Raw genomic sequence first — 25,080 nt, 5'->3', positions numbered from 1 at the left:
GAAGAGCCATAATAATCCCTGTGCTTCACTTCATCTTTTACACACCAAGCATATAACTACTTCATGGAATTGCTATCCATGAGAGAAATGAGCTGACTTTATATGCTTAGCAGATGGTAGCTTTGTGTTGTGTTTTCTGGTTAGAAAAGTCCCTTTCCCAATAATGATTGGATAGGAAAAGGACTTTATGTTAGCCTGGGTAGACTAGAGAAACAAATTCATAGAGACTCGTGTGAATAAGACAGAGTTTTATATACAAGAGCAATTGAATTTTGAGAAAGCATCCCAGCCCAGTCCAGATCAAGTCCATAAGTCCGATATTAGCCCATATGTCCGATACCAATCTGTAAATTCCTCTTCAGACTCACGAAACACATGCAAAGACGCCGAGTGCAGGAAGATCGCAGGCCAGTGAGTTGGAAGTCTTCTGGATCCAGTGGCATTGTAAGCATCTCAGCACTGGCAGGGGTCTCTACGTGGCTTCTCCGCTCCAGAGGTTTCTGGTTGTAGCAGGGTAGGTCCATGCTGCTTCTCCAGCTCCCAGGGCATAGTGCCATGTGTCTTGTCAGTAGAGCATCTCTCAGGGAGGGAGTAGAGAGAGAGAGTCTCCTGCCTCCAAGGAGGAAATCCAGGAGTTTCCAGAATGCTCAGGAAAAGGCCATGCCCACACTTTGGTTACATCTTGATACAGGCCGGACTCAACCCCTTCACTCGTAATCCTCTCAATGTGACACCAGATTATGTAACTACCACAGACTAGAAGATAGCAAATCTATATTTCTATGTTAGGTCCATTATAGAAATTCCCAGAAAGAAAAACCTAAAACAGTGATCAAGGTTAGACCTAGCAGGCTTACCATTATAGACCCATAGCACACCTCTGGGGTGGTGGGCACAGTATCATGTTCAGTAAGGATATTTAAACATCCAGGAAAGAAAATGTGATAAAATCAAGCTTATCCATGATCATGGACACACTCTGAAGTTTGAAAAAGAATGCTTAGAGTTAAAGGAAGAACCGACAGTTAAAGAGGTTGTCTAGACTTAGCAGGAGATCAAGAAGTTTGGTTGCCCCTTAAGTGACCCTGAGCCTGATTTCATTAGCACCATCTGCTAGCACTTTTCTCACCATAAGTGAAGGTGTATTTTATACTTTGTAAGTTCAGTTCTGTTCCAGATCAGTGAAACATGATGAATTTGGTTCTCTTTTCCCAATTATTATTCATCTATTTGGGAGTCTCTACCTTGTCTACCAGTCGTTTGTTTCTGCAAGGAACATCAGATTCCCATTAACCCCTATCAAGGTGCCCTCAGTCTAGAACACTGATGATCTTTCCATACTGCCCTTGAACAATCTGTCACATTGATACCGTGATCATTGATAAAGAGTATAATTTTTCCCTAGGAGCTATGGTGGCATAGTGGTTATACACACTGGGCTGCTAACTGAAAGGTTCACAGTTTGAAACCATCAGCCATTCCACAGAAGAAAGGGTTTAGTACTCCCATAAAGAGTTACAGTCTCTCAGAAACTCAGGGGCAGTTCTACCCCATCCTCTAGGGTCACTTTGGGTCAGCATCGACTTGATTGACGGCAGTGGGCTTTGTAAGCGGTCATGTGCCATAGAATGAAGATTCCAGGGCAGTTCAAATATTCATGGGAAAATTCCATTATCCTTAAGTCAATTTTTTCCATGAACTTTTGGAAGCTTCTTCAGATAGGTACAAAATAGCGGTTCATAGACTCAGAGAACTGGAATAAGTCTTCAGAGGTCAACTGATCTCATTGAACTTGTCAAAGGCTACAAGGTGAGGCTGAGGCAAGCCAGAAACAAATTACAATAGAGAAAATTTAAGCAATGATGATAGAAGTAAAAACAGTGATTTACCCCAGGGACACAAGTGAACTTTCCAGTGTGATTACAAGACTCCTTATGACAGCATAGGTTACAGATAATGCACATTTGCTAGCATGCATAAAACTGTATAATCAAAGGAGTGCACTTTATAGTGTATCTATAGTTATCTCAGTAAAGTAAACAAAAACCTCAAAATTACAGAAATCTAGATGTACAGCCTTGGAAACCAAAGGGCCAATTATACTCTACCCTGTAGAGTCACTATGGGTCAGAATCAACCCTATGGCAGTGAGGTTTTTTCTTTTTTGTAAAACAACACAGATCTAATTTGCACACACACTACATGTCCCTTGGGGTTGGTTCGGGCTTCCTGGTAAAAGACATTATGCTTGGGGTTTTAGGCTGGGTCCACTAGAGAGTAAAACCCGTACCACCTATATGTGATATGTAAAAAGAACTTTGTTACAAGACAATGGCTCCCACAATAGAAGTAGACAAGTCCAAATCCAGGCAGTTCCAGGTCCATAGGGTCAGATGGCTGGAGGCTTCTGACTCATGTAGCTTTGGGCACTGATTTACCCAAAATTAGTGGGAAGACCACAGGCTGATGTTTGCAAGGTGATTGAATCCAAAGTCAGTAGGTCAGATGGCAGGCTGCTGAAATGCCTAGGATTGGCAGGCGATATGGCACTTTGTTGGCTTAAGTCTAAAGAACTAGAGGTCAGTGAGCATATGCAGAATCCAGACCCAGTCAAAAAAGCAAACAAGCTTTTCTTCAGCATCCACTTGTATTGGACGCAGGCCATATCCTCGAGGAAATGCCCTCTCAATTGATGGCATCAGGGTTCTAGCCTGAGTACGGGTGTTGGCACCCACTCTAATGGTGTACAACGGAATAGCCGTGAGGACACTGTTAAGTCAGATCATGGGGGATTGCTACCAAACCACTGAGAATCCTGTCTCAACCAAGTTAACATAAACATTAATAGTCCACTCATTGGCACCTGTGCACATCCCCTTAAATGATACATAATCTCCAAATGCAATTATAATGTCATATGTACCCAACATGATACAACTAGTACTTGTACTAAAATGCACTAACCACAATTTCTTCATATATTTTTTAAGCAAACAAAACAAAAAATATTCTATGCATATATATGTTACTGGAGGGATTTCAGAGATTAGTGTCACCATCTAGGGCTTGAAGGACACAGGAGTGGTAATTCCCACAGCATCAGTTTAACTCACTTATTTGACCTGTGCAAAAAAACAACCAAACATGAATCTTGGATAATGACAGATTCTTATCTTAACCAAGGGGCAGCTCTGATTGTAGTTGCTGACCAGATGTGGTTTCACTGCCTGAGAAAATTAATACTTCTTCCGGTACCTGGTATGCTGCTATTGATCTGGCCAATAGTTTTTGTCAATTCTGGTTTTGAAGGACCACCAGAAGCAGTTTGACCTCAGCTGGCCAAGGCAATGATATATTTTCATGACTTCCCTCAGGGTTATATCAACTTTCCAGTACTATGTCATAATTTAGGAACCTTGGTCATCTTTCCCTTCCACAAAATTTCACACTGGTCCATTACATTGATGACATGCTGATTGAACTTAGTAAGGAAGAAGTATCAATAACTTTAGACTTATTGGTAAAAAAAATATGTGTGGTAGAAGGTGGGAAATTAACCCCACATGAATGTAGGCACTTTCCACCTCAGTGAAGTTTCTAGAAGTCCAGTGGTATGAGGCATGTTGAGATATTCCTACTAAAGTGAAAAATAAATTATAGCATCAGGCCCCTCCCATAGCTAAAAGAAGCCCAACACCTGCTGAGCCTCTCTGGGTTTTGGAGGCAGTAGATTCCTTATTTGGGTGTGCTGCTCTGGCCTGCTTCTCAAGTGACTCGAAACCAGCTTTGAGGGAGGCTCGGAACAAGAGAAGTTCTGCAACAGGTTCTCTGCCATCATAACGAAGTCTTTTATTCGGTACTTGAACCGTGGCGCGGAGCACTGAGATTACCTCTTTCTCACTTGGTTCATGGTAAGTAGTACCACTCAATCATCAGTTCCCCTATACTTGTCATCCTGAAAAAATTATGAAAAACATCAAACACTAGAGCTTCACTTCTCATCAATACTTAACCTATGGTAGGTGATATTTTGCTTATTAGCATTTCCAACCCGTATGATGGGTTAACAACATCCGCTTTACTAATAGAAGCAGAGTTACCAGTAATAATGGTGGCAGTTATCAATACTAAGGGGAGCAGAGTTATCAGTGTCTTGAAAACTAATTCTATTTGAGAATCAGTATGCAAAGCTTACCCTTAAATTTTTGTTTCTTTAGAACCACTCTTAGTACCAAATGTCTTAGGTTGGGTTCACTAGCGAATCAAAACCAGTGAACACACACAGTTAGATCGAGACAACGGCTCACACAATTGTAGAAGAGGGCAGATCCATGTCCAGGCAGGTCCCGAGTCCATGGGCTCATTTTAGGTTGGAGACTTCTTTTGGTTCAGGTTACTGAAAGATTGGCAGGAGGTGGCAGCCGAGGCAAATTAATCTAAGATTTGGCAGGTAGGCTGCTGATGATTCCCAAGATTGGCAGACGTGGTTCAAGTCCAAAGATCAGTAAGCATATGTAAGATTCAAACCCAGCAAAAAGCAAACAAGCTTTTCCAGAGTCCATTTAGACTGGAAGCAGGCCATACCCCTGAGGAAACCACCTTTCAATTGATTGTCTTATGGCTCTAACCTGGGTCAGGATTTTTCTTTCTTTTTTTTTTTTAATCCTTTTATTAGGGGTTCATACAACTCTTATCACAATCCATACATACATCAATTGTGTAAAGCACACCCTGTTCATTCATTGCCCTCATCATTCTCAAAACATTTGCTCTCCACTTAAGCCCCCTGCATCAGGTCCTCATTTTTCCCCCTCCCTCCCCGCTCTTCCCTCCCTTATGAGCCCATGATAATTTATAAATTGTTTATTTTGTCATATCTTGTCCTGTCCGATGTCTCCCTTCACCTACTTTTCTGTCGTCCGTCCCCCAGGGAGGAGGTCACATGTAGATCCTTGTAATCGGTTCCCTCTTTCCTACCCACTCTCCCTCTACCCTTCCAGTATCGCCACTCACACCACTGGTCCTGTAGGGCTCATCCGCCCTGGATTCCCTGTGTTTCCAGTTCCTATCTGTACCAGTGTACATCGTCTGGTCTAGCCAGACTTGCAAGGTAGAATTGGGATCATGATAGTGGGGGCGGGGGAAGCATTTAGGAACTAGAGGAAAGTTGTATTTTTCCAGGATGTTTCATCCCGGCCTAATTTCCCAATTGACTGGCTGTGATTACATTGTGTCAGGTCAAGTTATGGGAGATTATTAGGTATTAACTACCAAACAAAATCCTGGCCCACAAAAAATTAACTATCACATTTGGCAAAGTAAAAGGTTAGCAAAAAAGACACAGACCCTCAATGAACTAGATTGGCAGTGTTTCCCCTGGTGTACTCACACATAGCACCAAGTGAGATGATGCTGAAGGGCTGGGCAACGTCTGGTGGGATCTGAACTGGAATCAACTGATGACCTCTAACAACACCATCGGCTAGCATCACTTTATCTGTCTCTAGACCTATAACATGGAACAAAGAGAAATACTGGCTCTATGCCACACCGAAAAACAATAAACTGTGCATGAGATAAAACTTTGAAATATATGTATATGTGTGTGTATAGGTGTGCTTGTGCCCACGTGTGCATACATATGTATATTTATATGTAAAAAGACGGTCATGGTACATTTCAGAGAGAGAATATTAGGGACCTTTGCTTTCTATTTTCTTTTGTTGTTCAGTATTCCCAAAATTATTTTCACTGTGGGAAGGAAAAATAGATCAAAATAAGACTAATCATTTGAAAAAAAAAAGCATGCTGCTTGGTAATTCAACAACTCTAAAATTAAAGTTTGATTTCCCGGTGAATTGCTCTTAGCTCTTTGCAAGCTAAAAGCAGGAGCAATCATCTTAGAAGTCAAACAGTTGCGGTGTTAATGACAGGACAGCAGATGTGCAATTTTGTACCTCTTCTTCTTTCCTGTCTGCCCTGAATATAAGAAAAGAAGACGTGTAGGAAGAGAAATAAAAAGTTTCAAGAAAACTCCCTCTCTCTGCCAGTACTGTATTAAGTGCAGTTACAATGTAGCCAACAAGTAGGAGCAGCCAACATCAGGCCTCTGTAGAATTCAGCTATAAATTTATAATCATGTCAAAAATAAACCCTCACTCCTTACTTAAAACGGAAACAGAGAAACATAAATACAAGGCAAGTGATGACAAAGAGAATGTGGGATTAGTATTAATTGAAGCCAGGCTGAGTAGAGAGGTGTGTTACATGAGACAAAGAAACGTCTCCCCCAAGCCACAAGCGTATACAATAATCATAACTGCATTAAAGCAAACATCACAACATAGTTCAATCTTTCACTATGATCCTATCAAAATTTCCTTATACTGTAGTTATAAATACGTTTTTCTAAGTATCTAACATTTAAGATAAATAACAATTTGAAGCTGTTAAGTATTCTAGTGTCTACTAATTGGGCTGCTAACCATAAAGCCAGCAGTTTGTAACCCTCAGGCACTGCAAGGTAGAAAGGTGAGACTCTCTACTCCCATAAAGAGTTACAGTCTTGGAAACCCCCAGTGAGCAGCCCTGTCCTGTCCTATCCTTTGTGGGAATTAGCTCAATGGCTATCAGTGAGTGAAATATTAAATTGGGGGTTACTGAGTGATATAAACCGTTAACTCACTTGGCTCCTAACTGAAAGCATATGGTTTGAATCTTGCTGTCAGGTAAGCATCACACTACCAGCAAGCCACCAGCCTCTAAAATCCTACCTTGGGGTGCTGGGAATCAGAATCCGCTTGCCAGCAGTAGGTTTGGTTTGGTTTCGTTTGATTGAGAGGCACCCCAGAGTAGACTGGTCATCTGCTTCTGGAAAATTCATCACTGAAACCCTGACTCTGACAAGCATCAGTCATCAAGAGTTGGAGCAGCTTCAATGGCAACTATTTTTAAATATATTTAACTTTGTCATTAATACACAAAACTTTGCACCTCCAAACACAAAAAGTACACATTTTTTTCAAAAGCCCTTGAACGTGTGTAATAGGTGATCTTGTTCTCAATCACAATAAAACCTAAAACTCTAAAAAGTAAATATTGTATATGTAAATATTTGTCCATACGGTAATAAAACTATATGTAATTCACATAGAAGAGGTAAAATAGTTAAAAAGAACAGAAATAGCTAGATTTTAAACTTTCATGCTATTTCTTAATTAAATAAGGTATAAAAACAAATTATACACTTTGTAAAAAAGGATTTTCCCATACTGTAAAATATTATAGAGCTCTTTTAAAAAGTGAAGTATTTTCTATATGAATATCAGAAATTTCCAGGGAGTGCTGTTAAGTGAGAAAGTAAGCTACAGAATAATGCATGTATGATTCCTTAGGGTGGAGAGGATCTGACTGAGCACACATTTAGCAACTATGACTTTGAACCCCCCATCTCTTGTCGGTGTGTCAAATTGCAGTGGCTTTTGGTTTATTGGGATGCTGGAAGCTACACCACTGGTATTTCAAATGCCAGCTAGGTCACCCATGGCGAATGGTTTTCAGTGGAGCTTGCAGATGAATACCATAATTGGAAGAAGGAATAGATAATTCACTTCTGAGGGATTAACCACTGAAAATCTTATGCTAGCAGGAAAACATTGTCTGATGTAATGCCAGAAGACAAGCCCCTCCAGTTGGAAGACACCCACACTGCAGCTGAGAAAGCGCTTTCTCCTCAAAGAGCACATTGATGGAGATGGAGGAAAGCCTTCAGGACCTTCATTGGCTAATGGGACACCATGGGGGTCCAGCCTCCACAACCAAGTGGGTCCTAAGGGGTGGTTGTGTAATTGAAGGGGAAATGAAAGAAACATCAGACAAAGCATGCAAGGGCTCATCTCTTCAGATGACCAGATCAAAAGAGAGAGAACGTATTTTCTCACAGGCTTATATAATCTCGGGCATGCAAACCACATTATACACATACGTAACAGGAAGGGGTTGTGCTAGAAGCATAAACATAACAGGGAGGGGACTTGCTAGGGGCATACGCATACACACAACAGGAAGGCACATATGTAACAAGATGGGCAGGTTCTAGAGTTAAGATGGAGGCTTAACCTTGCTCGTCTCTAAGCTGAGTTGACCTTAAGTGTCCCTGAGCTCTCCTCCAAGGGAACAATCTCTGATCCTTATCAAAGGGCAGTGGGCCGCACTTAGGGTGGGGTGGCCTGATCGCCCTTGATGGCAGACAGCCTTCACGCAGTGAACCTCCAAGGGTATAGTAGCAACCATGTGCTTCTAGGCTGTATCTTAACAATGGCATTATTAAGGGGGAACATCGTGGGGAATCAGAAGAATGTGACTGATTCATCTCCAACTCAGGCCTCAAGGCCTTCCTCCACCAAAGTCTTCCTCCTAGTCTAAATCTTCCCAGTTCTCAATTTCCCACAGGACACACTCAAAATTAAAGAAATAGCTGGAATAGGTATTACCAATTCGAACCTGAGGTATGGTCTAGAAAATATCAGGTATGGTCTAGAAAAATAGCAAGTTGCCAAAATGAAATGGAGTGCATAAAGGTTGATATTCTAGGTATTAGTGAGCTGAAATGGCCAAATATTGGCTATTTTGAATGAGGCATATAATTTACTATACCAGGACTGACAAATTCGAAAGAAATAACATTGCATAAATCATCCAGAGGAACATTTCAGGATCGATCTTGAAGTACACTGCTGTCTCTGGCAGGACGGTATCTCTTCATCTGGAAGGAAGACCAGGTAATACAACTATTCTTCAAGTTTATCCACCAACCCCTAAAGCCAATGACGAAGAAACAATACTTCCACCAACTTCTTCAATCTGAAATTGATCAAACATACAATCGAGATGCATTAATAATTATTGCTGATTAAAGTGCAAAAGAATGCAAGCGTTGGGAACAAAATGAATTGGAAAATATGCCCTTAATGATAGAAATTAATCTCATTAAACTAAAGATCCCATGATAGAATTATGTAAGACAACTTCTTCATTATGAACATCTTTTCCACAACATAAATGGTGACAAATGTTACTTTTAGGACTAAAGTGCACCTGACTCAAGCCTTGATGTTTTAATAGCCTCATGTGCATGTGAAAGTTGGACATTCAATAAGGAAAACCAAAGAACTGAAGCATTTGAATTATGGTGCTGGTGAAGAATGTATTTTTATAATAAATATTTCATTGGGGGCTCCTACAGATATAACAATCTACAAATCATTTATATCAAGCAAATTTGTATGTATGTTACCATCATCATTTTCAAAACATTATCTTTCAACTTGAGCCCTTTGTTATTGGCTCCTCTTTTTTCCCTCCCTCCCCTGCCATCCCACCCTCGTGAACCCTTAATAAATTATATATATTTTGTTTGTTTTGTTTTTTCATATCTTACACCGTCAGCTATATCCCTTCACCCACATTTCTGTTATCCATCCCCCAGGTCGGGGGAGAGGAGGGAGGCAAGGTTATGCATCCAGCTGGTAAAGAATCTTGAAAGTACCATGGACTGCCAAAAGAACAAACAAATCTGTCTTGGAAGAAGTACAGCAGAAGGCTCCTTCGAGGCAAGGCTGGTGAGACTTCGTTTCACATACTTTGGACATATCAAGAGAGACCAGTCCTTGGAGAAGCACACCATGCTTGGTAAAGAGGGGCAGAACAAAAGAGGAAGGCCCTCAACAACATGAACTGACACAGTTTTTGCAACAATGGGTTCAAACATGGGAACAGTTGTGAAGATGGCACAGGACTGGGCATTGTTTCATGCTATCATAGAGTCAGATTGGTAAGTCAGACCCAACTCAACAGCACCTAACAACAACATACACATGGATCTCACCAGATGGAGTACAAAGGAATCACATTGATTCCATCTGTGGGAAGAGCTCAATTAAATCAGCCGGAGAAAGGCCAGGGGCCAACTGTGGGATAGACCATCAATTGCTCATATCTAAGTTCAAGTTGAAGATAAAGAAAATTAAAACAAGTCCACGTGAATCCAAATACAATCGAGTATGTTTCATCTAAATTTTGAGACCATCTCAAGAATAGATTTGATTGCTTGAACCCTAATGACAGATAACTGATGAGCTGTGTGTGAGAGGTCTATTGTGCCAACCTGGACAATAGGAACATATGGGATTAATCAGGTCGTAGTTTGATTGGAGGGCAAAGACATAAATGGCTCTGCCAGGCCTATCTCTCTCTCTCTCTCTCTCTCTGGCGATCAAAGCATGCTGGAGCATTCTGTTGCTTTAGTTAGTTCTCTGCCTCAACCTGTCAGCTACACTACCTGTGGGTCAAGCCAATCTGAATCATATCACTACAGCTTGAGGCTCCTTCAACACCTGCTTCACCATGCTGCTGGTACGTACATCACTTGAGATTGAGGCTGGTGGATCCTATCGCCTTGCATTGCTTGCATTTGATATCCCATCCGGGCCTGCTTTGCTAAGCTCCCAAGCTACTCACTGTTGGTGACCCACCCTGCTGTTTGCTGCCTGTGGGAAGACTCTGCTTGTCTTACCTGAGGAAGGACTCTGCCGCTGTCTGCTTCCTTGATCTTGGCGGCAGCCCACATGAGTTGAAGGACTTCCAGTATATAAACTGTTCCATGGAAGTGAGTTGAACTGAACCCTCTGTACTGCTATGTGGATTAATTAACTGTTATATTCCTTCTCGCTTTATAAACCTATCCTCATATAGATGTAATCATAAGCGTCCTGATTTTATTTCTCTAGAGAACCCTGCCTAACACACTGTGGAATGACATCAAGAACATCATACATGAAGAAAGCAAAAGGTTATTTAAAAACAAGCAAAAAAAAAAGGAAAGAAAGGAAAGGCCAAAGTGGAAGTCAGAAGAGATTCTGAAACTTGACCTTGATCATGGAATAGCTAAAGCAAGTGGAAGAAATGATGAGGAACAGAAAATTTCAAGGGGCAGCTGAAGAAAACAAAGTAAATTATTATCATAAAATTTGCAAAGACTTGAAGTTAGAAAACCCAAAGAGAAGAATATGCTCAGCATATATCAAGCTGAAGTAATTAATGCAAACATTTAAGCTTTGAGTTTCAATATTAAAGAATTCTATGTTAAACCCCTTAGGACCAACAATGAGAGTAGTGATAACTAGGAGGGTAAGGGTAAGGTGTGGGGATAAAGGGAGAACCGATCACAATGATCTACATATAACCCTCTCCCTGGGGGACGAACAATAAAAAAATGGGTGAAGGAGGACAGCGATCAGTGTAAGACATGAAAAAATAATTTAAAACTTATCAAGGGTTCATGAGGGAGGGAGGGGGGAAAATGAGCGGATACTAAGGACACAAGTAGAAAAAAATGTTTTGAAAAGGATGATGGCAACAAATGAACAAATGTGCTTGACACATGGATGGATGGATGGATTGTGATAAGAGTTGTATGAGCCCCCAATAAATGATTAAAAAAAGAAGAATTCTATGACAAAATATTGAATTATTCAGGGTGCCTCAAAAAAGATGGCATGAATATACAGTCACTGTACCAATAAGTAGTGGTTGACATTCAACCAGGCAATATATGACTGAGACCTGATGTTATTAAAATAAGAAGTCCAAGCTGCACAGAAGGCATTAGCACACACACAACAGCAGCAACAAAACCTCCAAGGCTCCAGGAATAGCAAGTGAAGGTTTTCAACGAGCTGATGAAGCATTGGCAGCACTTCGCCCATCTATGCCAAAAAGAACCTGGACGACAACTACCCTGTTTCCCCGAAAATAAGACCTACTTACAGTTTTGCCTCTCGCTGAAATATAAGGCATCCCCCCGAAAATAAGGCCCCTTGAAGCTACCGTAACTCTGGACCGTAGCAGCGCGTGCCACCGCACAGCTCACTGTTGGCCGCAGTGCAGCTGGGGCAGACAGGAAGTGAGAGGTCTCTTTAAATAAAACAATAAATGTGTACCGTATTCTTCATGGAAAAATAAGATATCCCCTGAATATAAGACCTAGGGCATTTGGGGGAGCAAAAATTAATATAAGACACTGTCTTATTTTCGGGGAAACAGGGTATCTGGCCAAGAGACTGGAACAGATCCATATTTGTACTCATTCCAAAGAAAGGTGACTCAGTAGAAACTAGAAATTATCACACAATATCATTAATATTCCGTGCAAGTAAAATGTTACTGAAGAAATTTAACAATGGTTGCAGCCCTACATCAACAGGAAACTGCCAGAAATTCAGGCCAGATTTAGAAGAGGACATGGAATAAGGGATATATCATTTCCTGTGTCAGGTGGACCTTGGCTGAAAGCAGAGAACCCCAGAAAGATGCTAGCTTCTGTTTTATTAACGATGCAAAAGCATTTGACTATGAATCATGATAAACTATAGATAGCATTGAGAAGAATGGGAATTCCAGAATACTTCATGGTGCTGATATAGAACCTGTACATGGGCCAAGTGGCATCACTGGAATTGAACAAATTGAACCGTGTAGTTTAAAACCAGAAAAAAAGTGTGTATCAGGGTTATATCTTTTCACCAAATTTATTCATTCTGTGTAATGATTAAACATCAGAAAAGGCAATAAAAATGTTGAAATTTTAAAAATAATGATAATCAGAGAAGGTGCACTGTGTGAACAGGGAATCCAGATTGGAGAAAGGCTTGTTAACAACCTGCAATATGTAGATGACACCACTTTGCTTGCCAAGATTAAGCAGGACTTGAAGCACTTGCTGATGAAGATCAAGGACTGTACTCTTCGATATAAATTATAACACAATGTAAAAAAAAAAAAATTATAACAATGTAAAGAAAACCAAAATCCACACAACCTATAGACAACATCGTGATAAACAGAAAAAAGATTGAAATGGTGAAGGATTTCATCTTGATCATAATCAACACTCATAGAAGCAACAGAACTCAAATGACATCTTACATTGGGCAAATATGCTGCACAAGTCCTCTTGAAGGTGTTGAAGAGCAAGGATGTCACTTTGAAGACTAAGGTGAGCCTGATCCAAACCATGGTATTTTCTTGTTTTCTTTCTTTTGTGTGTGTTAGACAGAAGTTTATATCAAAGAGCAATTGTACATTAAGAAAACATCCCAGCCCAGTCCAGGTCAAGTGCATAAGTTTGATATTACCCCATATGTTGATACTAGTCCATAAATTCCACTTTAGACTCATGCAGCCATGCAATGACACCGAATGCAGGCCAGTGGGTGGCAAGTCTTGTGGTTCCAGTGGTGGTGAAAGTATCTCAGCGCTGGCACGGGTCTCCACGTGGCTCCTCCAGTTCCAGGGCTCTGGCTACATCAGCATAGCTCCATCAGGCTTGTCATCAGGAATGTCTCGAAGGGAGTGAGTGTGTACCTGGCCTCCAGGGAACTAGTTATCTCCATGGCACCTCCAAATGAGCTCTTCAAGCTGCAACCTGATTGACAGGCTAGATCCATGCCTCCACAAGTTGACACCAGATTATACCTACCATAATATGTAGTATATAAATAAATACATGTGTTTGCTTATGTATGTATATAGAGGAAAAGCAACAAAAAGCAGATGGACTTGGGCCTCTACTTAAATCTTACCTCAGTACAAGAAACATTTATTCTAATAATGATGCACTGTGTGATAGTAACCTTCCCTACACGATCGCTGAAGACAAATGGGTGCTTAAGCAAATGTGGTGAAGAAAGCTGATGTGACCAGCTATTAAAGGATATAGTGTCTGGGGTCCTAAAGGCTTGCAGTCAAACCAACGGCCATCTAGCAGGAAGCAACAACTCCCAGCAACCTGTGTGATCACCAGGTGTCGACAGGAAGAGGCATCAGAAGTTTAAAAACAAGCAACCAAATTGATATGAAGGGGCATGGATATAGTGGAGACCCAAAACCCACCTGTAAGACAATGGGACAGCTCCTCTCAGAAGGGCCACCCAGAAGGGCTGATAAATCCAAATGCGGTAAAGTACTGATGAACCACACAACTACCCTCTAATTCAGTGGTTCTTAACCTTCCTAATGCTGCAACCCTTTAATACAGTTCCTCATGGTGTGATGACCACCCCCAACCATAAAATGATTTTTGCTGCTACTTCATAACTGTCATTTTGCTACTGTTATGAATTGGGCAACCCCTGTGAGAGGGTCGTTCGACCCCCAAAGTGGTCACGACCCACAGGTTGAGAACCGCTGTTCTGGTTCTTTAATATTTCCTCCCCTTAATATTATGGATTTTATTTCTTTTATCTCATTAATCATGTTAAATTTATGTAGGTTCATTTGACTACTTAAGACCACTTGGTACCTGGTGTGCAAGATAGAGGACTCCTCAGAGACAGTGACAGGAGTAGTGGTTCCCTGAGGGGGGGTGGTGGAAGGGAGGAGTAGGGGGATAGCAGCTTTGATAACTGGATAATCCCACTTGATGGGATTGAACAACAGAATAGTAGGTGAATGGAGATACTGGGTTGTGTAAGATATAGGGGAAAATTATATGCAAAAAATAAAAATAATAATAAGGGTTCCTGGGGGTAAAATGGGGGAGAGAGGGTTAGATAAAGGGTAGCTGATATCCAGGAGTTCAAGAAAAATTATGTTTTGAAACTGATGTGGAAGCAATTGTACAATACTGCTTTGATGTGATTGAACTATGGAATGTTATAATATCTTTAAGAGCTCCCAATAAAATGAAAAAAACAGACTAATAGGGCACATGGCATGAACTGTGTAAGTGACGGTCACCTCTTGTGGTAAGACAGAGAAGGTGGCCTGTTTTGTAGAAACGAAACAGCAGTTCAGAAAGAACGAGCTTTTATTGGGGGCTTCTGCTTTTTCTCTAGGCGTCAGTCGTGTCATCGGAAGACAAACCTTTTGCGACCATCTGAGGAAGACTGAAGAACCATTGATGCCTTTGCATTATGGTGCTGGGGAAGAGTATTGAAAGTAGCCTGGACTGCCAAAAGAACAGACATCTGTATTGGAAAAAAGACAACCAGGAGGCTCCTTCGTGGCAAGGACGGTGAGACTTCCTCTCCTGTACTTTGGACATGTCATCAGGAGTTAGCAGTCTCTGGGAAAGGTCATCATGTTGGGTAACGGAGTAGTGAACAACGAGGAATGCTTTCAACCAGCTGGGCTGACCTCGTGTCTGCAACAATGGGCTCAAACAGAGTAACAGTTGTGAGGTGTGCAGGCCTGGGCATTGTTTTGTTCTGTTGTACATAGCTAGGGTCACTGTGGGTCACAACTGACTTGACAGTCCCTAATAACAACAACATTCAGAACAGCAATAGTTCCTTACATATTCTGAATGCAAGTCCCTTATCAAATACATGATTTGCAAAAGTCTTTCTCTATCTGGGGCCTGTCTTTTTATTCTCTTAGGGTCTCTTGCTTTGTGATGGTTGGACCAGGGTGCAGCTGTCTTTGCAGTTCCCTGCTTCAGCTGGCAAGGCTCACTTCCTGCAAGACATTCCTGAGAAGAAGCCACATGGACCTATCCTGATGCAGCCCTGGGTGCTGGAGCAGCCACGTGAAGACCCCTGTCATCGCTGAGATGCTTACACACTCATTGATTCAATTTTCCTCCTGCAGTCAGCGTCATTGCGTGTTTTTTGGGAGATTGAGGAGGACTTTGTAGATCAGTGTCAGCCATATGGGCTAATGTTGGACTCATGGGCTTGGACAGCACTGGGTTGGGATGCTTTCTTAATGTACACTCACCCTTTATATAAAAACTCTCTCATATACATATGAGTTTCTGTGGATTTGTTTCCCTAGTTTACCCAGACTAACACACCCCACCACCACTACCACCACCACTGTACCCACTGCCACCGAATCCTTATTCTACTTGCTGTCCCAATAGGTTAGTCAATCCTGAGTTTCATATACTGAAAAACAGAAAACATTTAACACAACTTCAAGAGTCATAACTTCTCTGAGATACGCCCTAATATGAGCAAACACAACAGTACAAACGCAACATACGGAAAACGTTGGAAACCAGATCAGGTCCAGCACTACATGCTTTATTAATTTAGCTCTTAAATTTGAATGGTTTAAGGTTGTTGGGGTTTTTATTGAAGGGGGGGGGGTGGCGCATTGGTATGGTATGAGCTAAGAGTCTAATTTCATCTCTTGCATGTGAAAATCCACTTGCCATAGCACTGTTTCTTGAAAAGGCTATTTTTGCTCCTTTGAATTGCCTTGGCACCCTTGTCAAGAATCAATTAAAAAACAAATATAGAAGTTTGTTTCTGGGTCCTCAGTTGTTTCCTTGAGTTAATAATGTCTATCCTTATGCCAGTTCTAAACTGCTTGATTATGGTAGATTTATAAATATTTTAAAGTTGGGATATGCAAGTTCTTCAACTGTGTTCTTTTAAAACTTAGTTTTGCTATTTTTTCTTTGTTATCCACATGCAATTTAAGAGTAACTTCTCAATCCATATAAAAATGCTTTTTAGGATTTTTTAAGAGAAAAACATTTTATTTTGTTGAGTTGTGTTATCAAAACATCACAATTACTTGTTTGAACAATTTCAGATTGAAATATTTGGTAGAATTTTTCAGTTTCTGTATAACTAGCTTTAGGGCTTGGTGCATAAATATGAATAATAGTTGTATTCATTGGATTTTCTAGTATACAAGTAAATACTATCCTATCACAGACAGCATTGAACTTCAAGATAGATCTTGAAGTGTATTTTTTCCCTTGAGTTCTGGTGACTAGTGATTTCCATATATATGTGGAAATACACCCACATATGGAACATATATATGTATATGTATATATATAATACACACATTTGTAATTTTGATAATTTTCTTTTCTTTCTTTTTAGTAACATGCTTTGTTTCTTTTTTTTTTGTTTGTTTTTTAATCGTTTTATTAGGGGTTCATACAACTCTTGAACCTACCCAGGAGCCCTAGTGGTATAGCTGGTTACATGTTTGGCTGCTAACTACAAGGTCAGGGGTTTGATCTCAGCAGTCACCCTCAGGAGAAAGAGGAAGATACCTGCTCCTGTGAAACTTCCATCTCATAAACTCTCAGGAGCAGTTTGACTCTGTCCCAGCAGGGTTGTTATGAGTCAGAACTGATTCTGTGGTCATCAGTTTGGACTTGGGGGATTTATATTGATTATAGGTCCTGAGTGGGGCAAATGGTTGGAACTCAATCACTAACTAAAAGTTGGAAGTTTGAACCTGCCAAATGTTCTGCAGAAGAAAGATCTGCTGATGTGGTTCCTTAAAGGTGAAAGCCAAGAATAGCCAAGGGACTAGTTCTAGTAGGTAGCACATGCAGTTCCTATGAGTCAGAATCTGCTCCAACAATGCGTTGGATTGTGACTGTGCACATCATTTTGAGAATTGCTGTCTTAGCAATATTGTCTTCTGATCCATGTACATGGAATGTTTGTTCAATTATTAATTTTTCTCAATAATGCTTTGTAGTGTTAGGTGTGCAAGTCTTGTACTTTTGTTGTTGTTAAAGGTCTTCCTGTCTTTTGTTCTTTTTGATGCTATTTTGAATGAGATAATTTTCCTAATTTCATTTGTGTGTGTGTGTTTGTGTGTGTGTGTATAAAGATTTGCCATTGACTTTTGTGTGTTAGCATGCAATGTGACTGAACTAGGGTGGTTTTTTTTTAGCTCTTAAGTTTGGTAAATTTCTTAGAATTTTCTACATCTATGGTTATGTCATTTGCAAGTAGAAATACCATATACTTGAGTATAAGCCGAGCTTTTCAGCATATTTTTTAATGCAGTTTTTGTGGTAAAATTAGGTGTCTTGGCTGATATTCAGGTCAGTTTATACTTGAGTATGTATGATAATCTGAGTTCTTCTTTACCCATATGGATTATTTTATTTCTTTATATCTCTTTTCTCTCCCTAATTGCTTCTTCATAATGTTGAATAGAAGTAATGAGAGAGACCTCTATCATGTTCCAGATTTGAAGGAGGCAATTCAGTCTATTGCCATTAAGCATAATAATGTCTATAGAGTTTTTGTAGAAGTCCTTGGTCTGGATTCATACTCTGTGAGTTTTTATCATGAATGGGTTTCAATATTTTTGTCACCTGTTTTTCTGCATCTGTTGAGGTGATCATACAGTTTTTCTTCCTTTATCCTATTAATATAGTTACAATAGTTAATTATGGGATAAATTTTCATGGTCATATGCTCATTTATATATTTTTTTATGAACTCAGTTCACTAAAATCTTTTTGAGGTTTTTTGCAGTGATATTCATGAGGGTTGCTGTGTTTGAACCCATTGTTGCAACTACTGTCAATCAATCTGATTGAGTTCCTTCCCCTTTTCTGCTGCCCCTCCACTTTACCAAACATGATGTCCTTCCCCAGGGACTGGTCTCTCCTGACAACATGTCCAAAGTATGTAAGATGAAGTCTCACCATCCTGGCCTCTAAGGAGCACTCTGGCATGACTTCTTCCAAGACAGATCGGTTTGTCCTTTTAGCAGTCCACAGTACTTTCAATATCCTTCTCCAGCACCGCATTCAAATGTGTCGGTTCATCTTCAGGCTTCCTTATTCAGTGTCCAGCTTTTGCATGCCTGTGAGACAATGGAGAATACCATGGGTCAGGTGCACTTTTGCCCTCAAAGTAACATCCTTGCTCTTCGGTATCCTAAAAAGGTCTTATGCAGCAGATTTACCTAACACAACTCTTCTTTTGATCTCTTGACAACTACGTCCTTGACCATTGACTGTGGGTCTAAGTAAGACAGGATCTTTTTCTCCATTTATCAAGATGTGAGGTGCATGATATTAGGGTATGTCAAGTGCAAGAAAGATAACAACTCAAGTCGGTTTTATTCAACGAAGGAAACTTTTTGGCTCAGTGACTTCAGACAAACAAATGAATTAAAAGCAACAAACTAAATTCCAACTTGTAGTGATTCTATATAGGGTTTATGAAGCTATAAATCTTTACAGGAACAGACAGCTTTAGTTTTCTTTTGAGATGTGGATGGTAGATTTGAACTGCTAACCTTGCAGTGAGTAGCCCAGTGCTCTTCGGCAGCATAAACAGGATCCACATTTCTTGCCCTATTTCCTTCATGTTGGTGCCTTTCTCTGCAGAATTTTCTCTTGTAGTTTCAAGATGGTCCCAGTAGCCCCTAAGATGTGAAAATAATTCTTTCTAAGCACCCAATAAAAGTCCAGGGTAGTTGAAGGGTAGTTTTAGGTCCAGAACTCATCCCTGAACTTCTCCCTTGGGTGAGATTGTGCTACTTAATATAGGACTGAGTCACACAGGCCCAAACCCTGAGCTCAGGTAAGATCAACTTCCACCAAAGCATATGGGGATATATCCAGAAAGATTATTGGAGTGCTGGGACCAAAAGATGAGAATCAATCTTTGCTCAGCAATAAAGGGAATATCTGTAATGGAAATATTTGTCCCAGGACTCAAAAATTCAACTCACTGCCATGTGTCAATTCCAACTGATAGTGGCCCTACAGCACCGGGTAGAACTGGAGCTATGAGTTTTTGAGACTATAACTCTTCACAGGAGTAGAAAGTCGCCCATGGAGCAGCCGGTAGTTTTGAACTGCTGACCTTGTGGCCCAAAGCATAACCACCATGCCACTAAGGCTCCTTGTCCCAAGGAGCACCCATCAAGAAGTCACTATATTGGGCTACGGTCAGTAGTTCCCCATTGAGCTTTCAATGCTCACCTATTGCTCTGTTTAGAGTGGATTCCCTGAGGGAGAGCTGATCACCATTTTCAGAATATCTTCTTGGTAGCCAAAGAATTGGATCTTCGCTCCTTCTCCTGCTTGTTCTTTCGGCAGTGAGATTTTTGGAACTCAAATGGGACCTTTACTAGTTCAGTCCCCGTAAAATAGACTGTCCACCGCTTAGGTGCATGGACCCTGTAGAACACAGGTACGGAACCCTCAGGAGCAGGGAAGACAGACAGCTTTGCTCTAATGACTTCTCCCTCCTGAGGGTGCATGTTGGGGGATCGACCCTGGCTTGTTTCTAATTCCTTTCCTGTGCTCTGTCTGCTCATGCCACTTCTTACTAACAACCCTCTTTTTCAGGAGAGAGGAGGAGCCCATCCAACTGGCCGGATCCCAGGACATCCAGTGGGCTACATTTCCCCCTTGGGTGAGGTTCCTATGCCTCAAGGTTAGCATGTTCTTCTTGTTCTTCTTTCCGTCGCAAAGCTCACACCTCTCACTCTTCCGTTGTAATTAGATAGGGGAAGAACGTTTTATGTGGAACCTTGCCTGAGTTACTCAGGGCTTCTGTAACACAAATACCCAAAGTGGAACAGAAATGAATTTTCTGATAGTTCTGCATCAAATCAGGGTCTTCAGCATGCGGGTTCCTCCTTGTCAGTAGCTCCAGGGCGCCTTTGTCCCGTGGGTTGTAGAAAGTCCTCACTTGGCATCTGTCTTCTCCCTGGACCTCACCATGTGTCCATTTCATGTGTTTGCATCTAGTTTGTTTTGTTTAGAAGTCAGAAGTGATGATTTACAACCCACTCCATGTAATAGACATGATCTCATTAATATAACAAAGAAAATCCTATTTTCAAACAGAGGTATATGCACAGCTTAAGATTCCAAGGAGTGAGTGTGTGTGTGTGTGTGTGTGTGTGTGTGTGTGTTTGTGTGTGTGAAGAGGGGACACCATTTAATCCATAGCAGTACTGCTCTGTAAGGTCACCTGCTTCAGGTTCATGGGGGTAAGAAGCCGGAGGTCAGAGCTTGGTTGTCCATCTTACTTGTTACCTAAGAGTACTAACACTCCTGGTAGATAGCAACTCTTCCCTGTTTCCAGCTCCTTGAGATGAAAACCTCAGAAAGAGGGAGGGTAGCCAGGTGGCATATGGGGACATCTGGGTCACAAGCATAAAATCATCAGAAATTATTCCAAAGTGTCCCATCATATGGTAGTGTGACCTGGAGAACCAGGGAAGGATTTAGTTAGAAATCAGGGGAGTGTCTCTGTACTGCCTAGAGCCCTGGAGCTCTTCTCGTCTGCCTGTCCACGCAGGCCGGTGAGCTCTCTGCCTGTCTAACCAGGCTGGTGAGCCCAGGGTCTCAGCAGCTCTGTGTCCTGTGATGGCGGAGCCAGGAAACATCTTCCCTAGCACATCCTCCTCCTTATCGGGCACTCAATCTGGTCGCTGAGTTGTAGTAGAAAGACCTTGGGTGTGTTGGCTGTAAGAAGGTGCTGTTTGAGTTAAGTCTTAGTAGACAGGCCAAGGGGCTGAAATCAGTGAGTGCCCCCATTTTCTCCTACAATCATACTTTACCGCTTTCTCCTTTCTAGCATTTCTGTCCCACCCACCCCCAACAGCTTTATTGGCAAGTAATTTACATACCATAAAATTCATCACATCACAGGGAATTGTACAATCGTGGTCACATCAATTGTAGAGCATTTTCCCTCCCTGTGTTAGTCCGGGTAGACTAGAGAAACAAATTTATAAAACACACATATGTATATAAGAAAGAAGTTTATATACAAAAGCAATTAAATATTGAGAAAATATCCCAGCCCAATCCAGATCAAGTCCGTAAGTCTGATATTAGTACATATGGCCTATACCAATCTATAAAATCCTCTTCAGACTCACAAAACACATGCAATGACGCTGAATGCAGGAAGATCACAGGCCAGCAGGTGAGAAGTCTTCTGGATCCAGTGGCGTTGTAAGCATCTCAGCACCGACAAGGATCTCCATGTGGCTTCTCCAGTTCAGGGCACTAACATAGTTCTATATGTCTTGTCAGCTGCTATGTCTCCCAGGGTGTGAGCAGTGTCTCACGCCTCCAAGGAGGAAAAACAGGAATTCTCAGAATCCCCAGGGAAAAGCCATGCCAACACAGAGGCCTCATTGGCTATAACCCAATTGACAGACTAGACTCCACCCCTGCACTCTTAATCCTCTCAAATCCCAAATTGACACCAGATTATGTAACTACCACATACCCCCATGGTTAAATTGCTTTTAAGATGATTCATGCGATCACAATCAGTTCTAGTGCTCCCTCCACCCTCCCATCTTCATTAGTTACTCCCAAAATCCCCTTTCCCTCCCTATCTCCCCCCACCCCTACCCCTGTGTTCCTAAATCCCCTTGTATCTGTTATTATAATTAGGCCTCCACTTCCCCTGTCATTAACAGCTGGGAGACCCAATACAAAACAATAGAACACAAAATCACATCTAGCCTGTCTTTATCTGAGATAGTTGATGTTGTAATGTTTCGTGAAGCAGGCAGGGACAGTACTGCACAAGCAGAGTGGTTGAAAACTTGGGTTCCAATCCTGACTCTTGGACAAACTACCTCTCCTCTGGGCCAAACTACTTGATATCCCTTATGCCCAACTGTGGTCAGCTACAAAACAAAGGTCATATTAGGTCATTTATGCTAGTAGTTTGCTGGGAGGATGATGGGTTAATATGAGGTACTCAGTTAGAATGGCACTCAGTAACTATTAGTTCTTTGAAGTAGTTATCTTGTGGCCCAGCTCTATGGGTATGGCTGCCTCAGTGCTCTCTGAAAAGTTCTAACAAACCTGGGTTCTAGAAGGTACTATTTTGGTGGGTTAACAGTGCTATGGGACTAGGGATGCTTAGCAGCATGTGAACACCACACATCACCACCCCTAATGCAAGAGCCCTGGTGGTGTAGTGGTTACGTGTTGGGCTGCAATCTGCATGGTTGGCACTTTGAAACCACCAGCAGCCCCACATGAGAAAGACTGGGCTTTCTACTCCATAAATAGTTACAGTCTTGGAAACCCACAGTCGTCCCTATGAGTCAGCACTGACTCAATGGCAGTGAATTTTGAGGGCGTTTTTTCTTCTTCACATAGAGCAGAATCCTTCTGATTCCCTCAATGTAGTGTATTTTATTGAGTTACAGGAAGCACTGAGTCCAAATTGAGGACACCGGCCCCAGCTGAAGGGGGTTGCTGTCAGCTGGAAAGGAAGGTTCTTGTTGCCTTTCAGTATCTGTGGTCCGAGTCCCTTGGGGATCTCTGTGTATTCCCATCAGTCTTCCCCTGGGCCCAAAGACCTGCACTACGTGCAGCTCTGGCTCTTTTGGATACTGAGTGCTCTCCTCTGCTCACTTCTCTTTTGCTCACCTCTTGCAAGGTGGTACGGGCCCTGCCCTCAGGAAACTCCCCTTCCATGAAATCAAGGTTGCAACCCAAGTAAGAGTGTTCCTCCCACCCAACCTCTTTACAACCAATGGGCTGAGTTTATCAGCTCCCACCATCGGGTAAGGTGACTTCGTTACACAGCTGCCAAACAACGGAGCAGCAGGGCCCAGCCAAGTTGACACTTACTTTGGGGACACAATTCAGTCATGGCTTGTTTCCGTGGGAGACCAGGGGTAGTAGACTGTATGCAAGAGGCCATAATCTGTGGCAGAAGTTCACCCCTGAACTGGAGAGTACATCCGACTCACTGGGAGAGCCGGGAGAGCCTATGTTTTAAGTGGGCCGAAGAATGCCCATTTAAAAAATGAACTCAAAGATTCCAGCAATCTTTCTCACACAGTGTTAGATGTGCAGTCCTGAAGGATCTAAATCCCTCTCCGCACACCATGTGATCCCCTCCCGTTACTTTTCTAGAGTTTCCCTGGATATTTTTACTTCTTCAGATGAAATTCCAGATCATTTTGTCGGTCTCTCTTAAATCTTGTTGGTGTTTTCACTGAGAAATCACATGAAAGGTGTAAGCTTATTTATGAATTCTCTTTCCAACACTGAGGCTTTTTAGCTAAGAGCACAGTATGTCTTTCTTATAGGTCTGTCCGTTTTAGATAAAGTTCATTGTATAGGTCTGTGTGTTGTACAGGCCTGTCCGTTCCTGGGAAAGTTCATTGCAGAAACTTCCCTCCCCTTTTGTACGTGACAGTTTGGTGTACCAATGGAATCAGATGCAAGAGGCCCATAGATCAGTGTTGGGGACCATTTACCTGTGCCTCCAGACCTTTGTTAGTTCCTTTCCTTCATCTGCCTTTGAAACATACTATTTATTTCCATGATCCCAACAAAACACAAATTGGGAAAATCCCCATGGGCCAGACTGGACCCTTTGAGCCAGCAATGAGGGGTGCCTAGAAGCATTAACTCCTCAGTCTCTGATCGTTGCCAAATGCTTTTGTCTCTCCCTGGCCTTCCTCGGGCCCATGTCCTAGGCTCAGCACTCAGTAGCTTCTCAGCTGAAGGGCCCTATCTGTTATCATCATCCAACCCTTCCCCATCGGCTTCTCTGCTACTGGAAATCAGTCTTTCAAATGTTAGTAGAGGCCCCTTCCTCTTGTTTTTCTTGAGTGGTGTGTGTGTGTTGAAGGAGTGTGTGTGTGTGTGTGTGTGTGTGTAAGGGAGGGGGCACAGGGGATGAGCTGGCGGTTTTTCCTGTCCAGTCTCACTGCAGATGTCAACACACACACACACACACACACACACACACACACACACACACGATTATTCAATGCTCCCATCTTCTTCCTCCCCTTTCTAAGGCAGGGGAGCAGGGCAGTTTTCCAGGAAAGGACAACCCAAGCCAGAGGTGGTTGGAAATGTATTTATTTTTTCTTCAAATGATCTTTTTCAAGCAATAAATAAAAACAGACGTGTTGACTCTTCTACAAAACAGAAATCCATAAGCAACAACAACACCCCCACCCCCCAAATGATATACATCCTACAGAAATTCAGGCATATCAAATGTAGAAATGACATCACTCTGAAAGATGGGGCTATTTACAGAAGATACACGGATTGCAGTGCTGTCTATAAGAAGTCTTTCTGGCATCACTGGAACTCTGAGGACACACCGGGTAGTGGCGGGCAAGGGAACGCCGTCAAGGGGACAATGTCCAGCTCTTTGTTAGACAAAGAAGTTTCAAGTGAGACATCACCAGCTTGCTGCTGAATTCCGTACCCTAACGATGCTCCCCAGATGGGCTGGCTTTCAGCGAGCAGGACGGGGGGCTCCGGAGGAGAACACT

The sequence above is a fragment of the Echinops telfairi genome, unplaced genomic scaffold, assembly GCF_000313985.2.
Source record: "Echinops telfairi isolate 266 unplaced genomic scaffold, ASM31398v2 ScPeMD7_9;HRSCAF=40, whole genome shotgun sequence".
NCBI lineage: Eukaryota > Metazoa > Chordata > Mammalia > Afrosoricida > Tenrecidae > Echinops > Echinops telfairi.
This window is presented reverse-complemented; position numbering follows the sequence as displayed.